The following is a 12,928-nucleotide window of genomic DNA, read 5'->3' as shown; positions in this document are numbered from 1 at the left end:
TGGGCTTAAAAAAAGAAGACATGCTTTCTCAACTCACAGCTGCAACCCCTACGTTTAAAGCTGCTGAAACCATCAGAGGGAGCTCTCTGGCTCATGGGAGGGGGGCATCTGAGAACTGGGCAAGACTATAAAGTCTGAGAACTATCTTCCCTAACAGATGTTAAGAATGTACCTTACTCACAGAGTTGGACTCAACTGAGCACACACACATACATTCCATATTATGCAACAGAACAGTTTCAAACACCATCATGATGCTAGTTAGGTTATGGCATTGTTTTGAGAGCCATCATTTTGAGTTTAAAGAAAAAGAAATTGAATATTTTAAGTGTAGGCATCATGAGCTCTTTTTAAAACCAATTTTAAAACCAAAATTACAATTTTTCAAACTAGAAATAAAGAGGCACTGAAACATCCTATAGGTTTTCAATTCTAACAAGATACAGACAGCATAACTCATATAAACAAAAAGCATGTTGGGGGCCTCACTTTAAAAAAAAAAAAGAGTAATAGTTTTCAACCTGAGATTAAAAAGTGAGAAAATCACTGTGAATTTTCCCCTAACCTATTGATAGTTCTATTTCTTCCTATGCCTTCATAAGGAGTTATTGTTTCGGAATTCTAAGAATTTCAAATATGCACCTGATTAGGACCAGTTTATCAGTCCTTCTGGCTCAATAAGCTGCTTTTCAGTGACCTCAGGGACTTTGACCAAAGTCAGCTTGTTTCCTCCTTGGCATTTTGGTCTATTTTGGTTTGGAAGTTTTATTTTCTCCCCCATATTGTTTTTTCACTTCTGTAGATTTAATTTTTACTTTTATCATTTTTCCCTTTCCCTCAGTTTTCCTTTTTAAAGCTAGTTTCTTGCTATTTGCTTTTGTTCCATTTTATCCTTCTCTGGCATCGTGTTTTGATTTGCCATAAAGACCAGTTCATGGGGTGAATTTTGAACTGATTTGATTTGGACTAAGCTTCTCATCAGCTTTTCCCAAACTCAAGCTGACATTAGGACACCTCGACTCCAAGCACAGCAGTGAGTCCACCGTGCTGAGGGGCCTCTGAGCCTTCTCTGCTGAGGAGACACTCAGATTCACATGGTCTCCTCCAGACCTTCGAGACCATCGGCAAGGGAGACCGGGCTCCAGCACGTCCCAGCTGGGAAAGCGACAGCCATGAAGATTGTTGATGAGACTGGACATAACTCTTCCAGCCTCCGGAGACGGTCCCACAAAGCAGGAATCATGAAGGCTTGGATCATCCCAACAAAGTGAAGTCTCTAAAGTGACAGAGGCTGAGGAAACTCTCCGCCTTGTTTGGAGGACGCTAGTGGAGGAGAGGTGTGTGAGCACCTGTGGTTCAGGGCAGTAGGAAAGCAGAGAGGCTGAAGGTAGAGTCCACCAGTAGTGTGCTCTGTGTGACTGGTCACCAGGAGGGTGCTGTCCACAGAGATTTACAAGCAGAAAATCTGCTCTTGGATGTGAACACAAACATCAGACTTTAACTTCTTCAGCAACAAATTCACCTTTTACAACAAGGTGGTCCCCCTCATGCTGCCCTGGAACTCTCATAGGTAAGAACCACAGGAAGTCATCCTGGCCACAGTGTGATGGATTCCTGCCTTCTGATGGACAGAACTTCAAGCAGCTGCCAGCGGGGTACTAGAACAGAATACATTAGGTTCACTTCTGGATGGATGGTTATGGAGTGAAAAGCTGTTTAAGAAATCTCTGATTCTCAGTAAGAAATAAAAGCAAGTTGTGAAGGATACATGGATTATTGCAGGTCATGGATATGAGGAAATAAAGCTCTACATGGAGCCACTCTCTGACTATAAGGACTCTGGGCAGACTGACTTCATGGCATCCATGGTTACACCTGGAGATGGAGATCCAGGACACTGATAGGCCAGAAACAGCAGGCAATGTTCCAGTATTCCCCCTGGGTTATAAGAGATCTGAGCTGAAGGGCTGCCGGATCACACTGAAGCCTCAGCCCTCAGCTGATCTAACCAACAGCAGCCTTCCTTCCCCACCCACTACGTGCGGGGATAGGGTCCCCACTAACTGCAAGCAGCACATCCCCACCTGTAACTGCTACTTAGAGCATTCAGAGGAGGAAGGCAGATCTGGAGGGCAGAGGATCGCAGCAAAGCCAGCTGCCTGCAGGGAAGAAGACCACCCCCGTCCTCTGCCAACAGGACCCTCTCCACCAGCACAAATCAGCATAGTCCCAGCCTGTTCCCATGTTCATCCCTCTGCAAGGTCAGCAGATGGAGTGGAGCCCTGGGTCTATCCAAAGGGAACTCCGCCCACAGGGGTGGCCCCACAGGAGCCAAACCCCAGGCTTCTGCAATGAGGTGAGACCCCAGTCTCTCCCCATGGAGCTTCTCCAGGAAGTCCAAGTTCAAATCTATGGGAAGAAACTGAGGTTTGCCAGAGGAACCTGAATGAACCTGAAAGCAAAGACAGAGGGAAGACACTCCACCCTCACATGATGGGCAGTGGAGGCAGTGATAAAACAATGAGCTGCGCCCAGCACACTGCAGATGGAGGATGGAGACCACAAGCTGCTTCGAGAGAGAGGAGATGATGCGGGGACAGAAGACAATGCGGGGACAGGAGACAATGTGGATACAGGAAATAATGCAGATACAGGGGATGATGCGGGCTGGGCACTGCTCCAAGAGAGTAGTTGCTGGTACATTCGAAGCGTCTCCACGGCCTCCTGGAGCATTGCCTCCAGATCCACCCCCCAGGGACCAGAGAAAGGGCTGCTCTGAGCTGAGGCCATGCTCACACACCTGGACCAAACCTCAGCCAGTGTTTCCTTGGAGCCCTGCTCCTGCCATGGTCCCCTCTTCTCTTCCACTGAGTACGGAGCTCTGTAAGATGAACACAGGCAACTCCAGTGAGAACACACAGCTGTTTACCCAGAGCTGGTCAGTCAACGGAGTTACCACCATCACTCAGGTTTGGCGGGGAGCCCAGGGCGGCAGGGCGGTGGAATGCTCCCAGGTGGAAAGGGAAGGCTGGGAGTGCATGGATCAGAGGAGGCTGGTGGCCAGTGGCCCCCTCCCCCCTCCACTCCACTGGGACCATGGAGACTGATCGTGGGGTTTCCTGGGAGGGGCTTGGACTGGGTTGGAGAGTTCTCTGTCCAGCCCTCCCAGGCTCACTTCTAATCTATTTGCTCCCCCAACTTCTTCAAGCAAACCACCAGTGCAACCTGCCCCCACCCACCCACTGACCCTGGGCCTCGGGCTGCAGAGGTAAGGGGTAGGGGCTCTGGCCTCCTTCCACCCTGAGCCCTGAGCCCTTCTTCCCCAGAGCAGATGTTTCTCTACAAGGTGCTGTGCAAGGGTGTTTGTTCCCCTTGTCAGGTCTGTGCCATCGCCTTCCCCACCACCCTCTGGGACCTGGAGTGTGGAGGGCTGCAGAGACCTTAGGGTGCCCTGGCGTCCCCTGGGCTGTGGGCACATTGAGCATCTCCCTCTAGGAGAGCCTTTGTCTGAAAGCACCCCTATGCACCACCCTCTTCCCCATCGTGTCCCTGGGTCTACTGCAATCTGGGTCACAGCTAGTTCCTCACAGGGAGTCCCCCCATCACTGTCCCATCTCTCTGTCTCCCAGCCATCCTTTCCTGACAGTATTGCCTGTTCGTGGAATGGGGGACAGACTGGGCAGAGTGAACCCCTCCTGCTAACCCCGCAGCTGGTATGGGGTACAGGCTGTGGGTGCCGGCTGGTGCTGGCATCACACCCCTTATCTAGACCAAGCACTCCCCTTCCCTCCACTCCCTCTTTTGCTCCGAGGGGTCCAGGAAAGCCTCGCTTTGTTCCCAACTGGGGTGGGGACTGGGAGATCCCAGCAAGTGGCCGCTCCTCTCCCAGCATCCCCTCCTGCACTTAGTTTCTCCTAGGAATAAGAGCATGTTTTTGAGGGAGAAAACTTAAGTTCTCTATAAATAACTTTTAATCTGAGAGGAATGGGGAGACTTTGGGGAGAGTCTTCACAGAGAATTGACATTGGCTGACTTATGTCTTATCAGGAAAGCAAGAGTTTGGCATTTTCATCTCCCACAGGCTGAAGCAACCTCTCCATCCACTGTGGCTGATAAGGCTAGAGAAAGCTCAGACATTCAAGGGTGCAATACACAAGTGTCCACAGAGAAAGTAGATCAGATGGGGATCAGTGAATGAACTGATTATAAAATTACCAGACAAATTTCACCCTGTGGCTCTCATCCACACGACTAGAAGGAAAACCCAAGAGAAAAATTACTCTCCTGAGGGAACCACCACAAATGAAACACTTGCTTGAATATTTGTTTAAATATTATTGTCAATAGCCCGATAAAATTTTTATGAAACAATGTTTGTGATGGACAGATAGATATAACGCTTGAATCCGGACAACATCATTTGACATCCCATTTGATCCAGTTATAATTAGAGCTGAATAAATTCTTGAAACTCCCAGGTATTCAAATAAATAAATTACCTTTCAGCCAGTTAGTTTGAGACGAGTTTCTGTCATTTGCACCCAAGAGAATATAGAATAAACAAATATTTGAATAAAATTGGCACTTATCATTTGTTAATTCTGTTTGCACTATAGACATAAAGGGACTTATGTGAGAGTACTTTTAATTCATAACAAAGAAATAGAAAATAAACGGAGAAATGACTATAGGTTTTTATAATCCCTCACCTGCAAGAGCTTTGTTAAATTTCATTTTCTTTATAATTTTTCTTAGCTTTTAATGTTTAATTTTTCTTAATACGTGTACATGGGACAAAAGCATGTTTAACAACAAAGGTCAAGGTCCTACTGTATTTTGAAAAACTTTTTACATTCCAGGCAAGGCAGGTTCTACTTGTTCTTGGAAAGGAAGAAACTTTGACACAGATTTAAGGCCAATGTGCAAAAGAATAGATTTAAAAACAACTATTTATAAAAGGAATGGCAACCCACTCCAGTGTTCTTGCCTGGAGAATCCCAGGGACGGGGGAGACTGGTGGGCTGCCATCTATGGGGTGGCACAGAGTCGGACACGACTGAAGCGACTTAGCAGCACCAGCATTTATAAAATATGAGGGAAAAGGAGCAAAGAAGATTACATTTATGATTAATTATGGTAACAGTGCCTGATGAACTATGGACAGAGGTTCGTGACATTGTACAGGAGACAGGGATCAAGACCATCCCCATGGAAAAGAAATGCAAAAAAGCAAAAGGGCTGTCAGAGGAGGCCTTACAAATAGCTGGGAAAAGAAGAGAAGCGAAAAGCAAAGGAGAAAAGGAAAGATATTCCCATCTGAATGCAGAGTTCCAAAAAATAGCAACGAGAGATAAGAAAGCCTTCCTCAGCGATCAGTGCAAAGAAATAGAGGAAAACAACAGATTGGGAAAGACTAAAGATCTCTTCAAGAAAATTAGAGATATCAAGGGAACATTTCATGCAAAGATGGGCTCAATAAAGGACAGAAATGGTATGGACCTAACAGAAGCAGAAGATATTAAGAAGAGGTGGCAAGAATACACAGAAGAACTGTACAAAAAAGATCTTCATGACCCAGATAATCACGATGGTGTGATCACTCACCAAGAGCCAGACATCCTGGAATGTGAAGTCAAGTGGACCTTAGAAAGCATCACTACGAACAAAGCTAGTGGAGGTGATGGAATTCCAGTTGAGCTATTTCAAATCCTCAAAGATGATGCTGTGAAAGTGCTGCACTCGATATGCCAGCAAATCTGGAAAACTCAGCAGTGACCACAGGACTGGAAAAGGTCAGTTTTCGTTCCAATCTCAAAGAAAGGCAATGCCAAAGAATGCTCAAACTACTGCACAGTTGCATTCATCTCACATGCTAGTAAAGTAATGCTCAAAATTCTCCAAGCCAGACTTCAGCAATACGTGAACCGTGAACTTCCAGATGTTCAAGCTGGTTTTAGAAAATGCGGGGGAACCAGAGATCAAATTGCCAACATCCGCTGGATCATCAAAAAAGAGAGTTCCAGAAAAACATCTATTTCTACTTTGTTGACTATGCCAAAGCCTTTGACTGTGTGGATCACAATAAACTGTGGAAAATTCTGAAAGAGATGGGAATACCAGACCATCTGACCTGTCTCTTGAGAAACCTGTATGCAGGTCAGGAAGCAACAGTTACAACTGGACATGGAACAACAGACTGGTTCCAAATAGGAAAAGGAGTACATCAAGGCTGTATATTGTCATTCTGCTTATTTAACTTATATGCAGAGTACATCATGAGAAATGCTGGGCTGGAAGAAGCACAAGCTGGAATCAAGATTGCCGGGAGAACTATCAATAACATCAGATATGCAGATGACACCACCCTTATGGCAGAAAGTGAAGAAGAACTAAAGAGCCTCTTGATGAAGGTGAAAGAGGAGAGTGAAAAAGTTGGCTTAAAACTCAACATTCAGAAAACTAAGATCATGGCATCTGGTCCCATCACTTCATTGGAAGTAGATGGGGAAACAGCGGAAATAGGGTCAGACTTTATTATTTGGGGCTCCAAAATCACTGCAGATGGTGATTGCAGCCATGAAATTAAAAGACACTTACTCCTTGGAAGGAAAGTTATAACCAACCTAGATAGCATATTTAAAAGCAGAGACATTACTTTGCCAACAAAGGTCCATCTAATCAATGCTATGGTTTTTCCAGTAGTCATGTATGGAGGTGACAGTTGGAGTGTGAAGAAAGCTGAGCGCCGAAGAATTGATGCTTTCGAATTGTGGTGTTGGAGAAGACTCTTGAGAGTCCCTTGGACTGCAAGAAGATCCAACCAGTCCATCCTAAAGGAGATCAGTCCTAGGTGTTCATCGGAAGGACTGATGTTGAAGCTGAAACTCTTAATACTTTGGCTACTTGATGCAAAGAGTTGACTCATTGGAAAAGACCCTAATGCTGGGAAGGATTGGGGACAGGAGGAGAAGGGGACGACAGAGGATGAGATGGCTGGATGTCATCACCAACTCGATGGACATGGGTTTGGGTAGACTCCAGGAGCTGGTGATGGATAGGGAGACCTGGCGTGCTGCAAGTCATGGAGTCGCAAAGAGTCGGACACGAATGAGCAACTGAACTGAACTGAACTGATGGTAATAGTACAAAACTAGGGTCAGTTAAACATTTGTCTAGCACTGATGCCCCCTCATCCTCAATACACACACACACATACACACCAAGCAGTTACTCAGCTCAACAGGTTCTAGGACACTAGATTAAATTTAATTAGTACCTAAAATGTATATGAGAATTTTATGAGATAGCTCCCACTAATCATAAAAAATGAAAAACTTATCTCTACTCCCTCTTATAACTCCACTGAAATAACTGTAAACAGATCCAATTAAAAGTTCAACCATAAAGAAAAATAAAAGTGGCAGGGAGACAATAGCAAAAAGAGTTTGGAAGCACAGAGCTCTGGATTTCAGCTCCCTGTGTCATACAGCAAATTTCCACTGGCTATTTTGCAGTGGGAGGTGGGAGGGAGGCTCAAGAGGGAGGGGACATACATATACCTATGGCTGATTCATGTTGATGTACGGCAGAAGCCAACAGAATAGGCACTTCCCTGATGGTCCAGTGGCTAAGACTCTGCTCTCAGTGAAGGTGGCCTGGGTTCGATCCCTGGTCAGACCCCCTGTCGTGATCAGGTGGGTGGAAAACTGGGGGAGTCAAGGCAAGTCTGAAAACAGAGTGGCTGGAGTCTGTATTCCGTTGCCACTGGCTGAAGACTGGAGGTTTACTCCCTGGAGATGCTCATTCAGCAAAGCTCTGGACTCGGGGGCCTCAGCTTCCCCTGGAGGTGGTAAGGCTGTGCTGAAAGCAGGGGAACAAGTGAGAATTGATATACCAACAGTGTGAGCCTCTTGTCTACTAGGATCCCTGAATACTGGGAGTTAATTTAGGGTACAGCTTTCAGGCTAGCTTTACCTTCTTTCTGCTCATTATTACATGTTTTGAATTTTTTACAATGACATGTATTATTTATGTATGTAAACTAAATTCAGGAGGTAAATTACTTCCAACAGACATACCAGACCCAAAGAATGTGTTGCTTTGCTCCAACGAAGAAATGACATCTTGAAGAGCAGCTAAGTTGGAGTGACCCTCCGATGAAGTTGATAATCCACAGTTATTCACCAAGATCCAACTGCCCTTTGCAGACTTAACTGAACAATCCTTTAGAGAGCAATTGGGGTTAAGATGGCACAGCTGATAAATATCTGACCATAATTCAAACCCATTTGCTGGGCCCCAAAGTCTAAGCGGAGGTCCCACACACGCATGAGACCTCTGTATCAAGTTGCCACTCACAAGTCTTGACTTGCAGCTCTATCACTAGAAATTAGTCTCACTTTTTGGTAAGAGAATACACTTAAAAAAAAAAAATTACCCTCTCCCAAACATTAAATGAATTGTAAGGTGGATACCAAAGTAAGAACCATTCCTCCTGAGATACCTGGATGATCTCTGATGATGTTTGAATCGTGACTGGCTTTCCAGACGGCAGTTTGGTAACGAATCAACAACATTAACATCCCAGACAGGCGCAAGCCGCGGGGCTACCGAGGGGCCGAGTGTCCACTGCCCTCTGGCCTCACCCCGGGTCCCACGGCCCCGCTTGGAGCCCCAGCTCCCGGGACTCGGACCGTGGAGCCCAGCAGAGCTTGGGAGGCACTGAAGCGCCAGGAGAGATTGTGACCACGACAAATTCACTTACAAGTTGCCCACTGAGGGTGGGAAGAGCTTCGACTCTGTGGCCAAACTGCAGAACACGAGGAGCTCGGAGGAAGAGCGAAAGGTTTCACCCCAGAGATGGTGCTCCAAGGCGTGAGCCACTGAGGTGGAGGGTGTGGACACGGAGAAGGCCCAGGATGCTGACAACGACTCAAGACATTTCGTGACAGTTTCTGGTTGTTCCTCTGCAGATAACAGCGGGTCGTCTAAGCCAACCTCACACAACAGGGCTGCAGGTCACCTTCACAAGCGGTGGAGAGAGTTCAGAGGTGAATCCACTGAGGGCGAGCTTGGGCCTTCCCACTGCAGAACCGGGCAAAGAAAATGATCAGGGATAAAGAAGGGACATACATAATGATAAAAGGGTCGATTCCCCAAGAAGCTGTAACAGTGTTTAATCGGGATGGGCCTAACAACAGAGTCAAAATTTGTGAGGCAAAGATGGATAGAATTACAAGGAGAAATAAACCAATCCACTGTGACTCCAACACCCCTATATCAGAAATGGACAGATCCAGCCCGCACAAAATCAGTAAAGATGTAGCTGACACGAAGAGCACCATCATCCATTGGATCTGTTGACATCTATAGATTATTTCATCCCAACAAATGCAGAGTATATATCTTTATCAAGCTCGCATGGAACATTCACTAAGATAGACTACATTCTGGGGCAGAACATGGACTTGAACATATTCAAAAGAACAGAAATATAGAGTATACTCTGCACCACAGTGGAATTAAACTAGAAATCAAAACAGAAAGCTGGAAAACCTCCAAATAGCAGAAAATTAAATAACATAGTTGATACATAAGTAAAAAAACAAGTCTCAAAAGAAATTTAAAAAAATTTTATGAACGAAATGAGAATACAACTTATAAAAACTGGTAGGACCAGTAAAAGTGATACTAACAATATGGAAAATATACAGCATTGAAGGCATGTATTAGAAAAGAAGAAAGATCTAAAAAAAAAAAGAAAAGATCTAAAACCTAAGCCTCCACCTTAGTAAACTAGAAGACTAAATCCAAACTAAATAGAAGAAAAGAAAGAATAAAAATGAGGGCAAAGATCAATGAAACTGGATATAGGAAATCAATGGAGAAAATCAAGGAAACCAAAAATGGTTCTTTGAAAGATCATTAAAACTGATAAACCTCTAGCCAGGCTAACCAAGAAGGAGAAGACACAAAATTGTTAATATCAGACATGAAAAAAGGGCTATCAGTACTGATCCCACAGACATTAAAACAACAATAGAGGAATATTATTAACAACTCCATGCTCACAAATTCTGTTGATCTTTTTAAAGAACCAAATTTAGATATTGCTTATTTTCTCTATTCTTTATCGTTTCTCTAATCTTTTTTATTTCTTTTCTCCTATCACCTTTGGGTTCAGTTTTCTCCTCTTTTTCTAGCTATTTAATGTAAACAACTGACTGATTTGAAAGCTTTCTGAATCATTATTGTATGCATTTACAGCTGTAAGTTTCCCGCCTAGCACTGCTTTGGCTATATCTCATTCTTCTTGATATGTTGTATTTTTATTTCCATTTTTCTCATGCTATTCTCGTTTCCCTTGTGATTGCTTCCTTGACCCATCGATTATTTAAGTGTATGTTGTTTAATTTCCACATATTTGTGAGTTTTCTATTTTTCTTCTATTTCTAGTTTTATTCCATTGAAATAAAAAAGGTACCTGTATGATACCACATAGAAGATAGAGTCTCAGCTAGGATAATGAGGAAGTGAAAGAGGAGATGGGCTTGAGAAATATTTTGGACGTCAAATAGGCAAAATGTTTTGGTTGGTTGTATGTAAATGGTAAGAGAGAGAAATGAGAAGAGGACACCCTGGGTGACCAGGTGGGTAATATTCTGCCTAATTAGAAGTTCCCCTGCTAACTTTCCTCTGGTGTCCGTTCCTTTGTCATCACAAGATGGACTGAAATATGTAATTATCTGTGTGCTTATTTATTTAGTGGTAGTCTGTCCCTCTAGGCTGAAAATGCAATGGAGAAGAACCACATCTGGTTTTGTTCTTCCTTATACCACTAGCACTAGCAAAGTGAGAGACACGTAGTCAGCACTGAATAAAAACTGCCCCAAAAATATGCAGAACGGGAAAGAGAATACACAGGAAGAAAAGATATTTTAAGGGGTTCCTTTCTGGACATGGTGAGTTTGACAGACTGTGCAAACATCCAGGTGGCAGTTGGAAATGAGTCTGAAAACTCAGAAGATTTGCTTTGGAGATGAGGATTTGAGAGTTACCAGCATTTAATGAAAGCCTGAAAGTGAGAAGAGCATTAGGAGCAGGCCCTGATAAAGTTCAACATTTGAAAGGATTTACTTCCTCCTGCTTCTTGCCTTCTGGAAGTGCACCTTCACTGTCCCCTCGCAGTTCATGGAGCGAGTGTATGACGGTTCCAGGGAGAAGCCACCCACACCTTCTCGACCTTTCCAGGGAGACATCATATGACATCATATAATATCTCGCCCCCCCCTTTGCCAACTCTGTTCTCCCCAGTTCTTTAAACAACCCTTGATTTTCAGATAATTCTGTTCCATGAAATCTCCCTGCACCGGACCATGGAACAGCAATTATTCTCAATATCCTGGACATGAAATAGGAAATTGCTACTCTGCTTAATCAGAATGTAGAAATCTTACTCTTTCCCATTTCCTTTTCCAATTAGATACCTTTGTTTGTTGTCTGTCCACCCTTAAGGCCAAATTAGGCCTGTGTTGATACAAATACCTGTTTTCTGTTACTATTTGATTTATTAGTTCTGTTTTGTTGACCCTGTGTTCAGTCACCACAGGGTCTGTGTCCTTTAACCTGGTGCTGACCTTGAAGGAATCACAGGCTATGTCAGGTAGGGTGACGGGACTCCCTGACTCTCCTAGTACCAGTCTGTTGAAGATATCCACTCTATAACCAAATGACATGTCAAACTTCAGGTTTTGCTTCAGATAATGCTCATCAAGGAAGGATCCTGCCTGTCCTCTCTGACATCCTTAGTTATACCGGCTTTATCCTCACACTTGTCATCTCATGGACAGGGATGGTGATCCCACTGCCAAGTTTTGCATCCCCAGGAAGATGGGGCAGGAGGAGGGGGAACAAAGGAGAAAAGAAATTTCCTGTACTAAGTCTTACCATTTCATTCCAGAATGGAAGTCCTCGCTAGCGGTTTCTACCTGCATCTCTTTGACCACCTGCAGCTAAAAGGGGGCAGAGAAAAAAATTGTAGCTTTTATAGCTTCTATGATAAAGCTTGGAAGGAGATGGGTGAAATGAAAGTTGAGAATTGCCAATCAAGTCTTTCACATTTAGAAATAAGTGTTCATTATTATGTCTGCATATTTCCTAAAATCCTGTGAACATATCTTAAGCTAATTTACTCATGCTGATGTTGATTTCTATTTGCATAATTCTTGCTGCTGCTAAGTCGCTTCAGTCGTGTCCGACTCTGTGCGACCCCACAGACGGCAGCCCACCAGGCTCCCCCGTCCTGGGATTCTCCAGGCAAGAACACTGGAGTGGGTTGCCATTTCCTTCTCCAATGCGTGAAAGTGAAAAGTGAAAGTGAAGTCGCTCAGTTGTGTCTGACTCTTAGCGACCCCATGGACTGCAGCCCGCCAGGCTCCTCTGTCCATGGGATTCTCCAGGCAAGAGTACTGGAGTGGGGTGCCATTGCCTTCTCCGACATAATTCTTAGAGTAATCTTATTTCAAAAATTTCTACTCTGTAATATATGAAAAATATTACCCATCCTTTTTTATTTTCAGTTTTGATGTCAAAAGTGAGCTAGAAAAGGAATTGAAAATATTTCTAAATAGATGCTAGTTCTGGGTGAATAAGATACATTTTTCTCCACATGTTATTTCTTTTTTTTTATATAAATTTATTTATTTTAGTTGCACATGTTATTTCTTAAGTTAGTTCCAAGAATTTTTGCCAGTGCTGGCAAGAATTTCTTTGGTTGGCAAGCAACAGTAACGAGGACAATTTTGCCTGTCTTTCCATATTTGTGCCTGCTTGGCACATTGCATAAAAATAGGAACTGATGCAGCTGTGAAGTCAGAGAACGGGTTTTACGGATGGACTTTTTCACGGAGAAGTGCTTTGTCTCCCTCTG

General features: G+C 44.1%; 1 long non-coding RNA gene across 1 annotated transcript; it reads right to left on the bottom strand.

Annotated features, from left to right (window-relative positions):
- Positions 1-823: 823 nt before the first annotated feature.
- LOC145531593 (uncharacterized) lies at positions 824-12,494 on the bottom strand. The gene is made up of 7 exons (XR_014072579.1): positions 11,947-12,494; positions 11,137-11,242; positions 8,765-9,084; positions 8,079-8,223; positions 7,609-7,860; positions 2,801-2,881; positions 824-1,658 (listed from the first exon to the last, which is right to left on the bottom strand). It is a non-coding gene; the product is annotated as an uncharacterized LOC145531593 (long non-coding RNA).
- Between the last annotated feature and the right edge of the window lie 434 nt (positions 12,495-12,928).

This window comes from Giraffa tippelskirchi, chromosome 2 (genome assembly GCF_054371585.1).
Source record: "Giraffa tippelskirchi isolate mGirTip1 chromosome 2, T2T-mGirTip1v1.2.pri, whole genome shotgun sequence".
Classification (NCBI taxonomy): Eukaryota; Metazoa; Chordata; class Mammalia; order Artiodactyla; family Giraffidae; genus Giraffa; species Giraffa tippelskirchi.
Note: the sequence above shows the minus strand (reverse complement) of the source record. Positions and strands in the feature narration are given on the sequence as shown.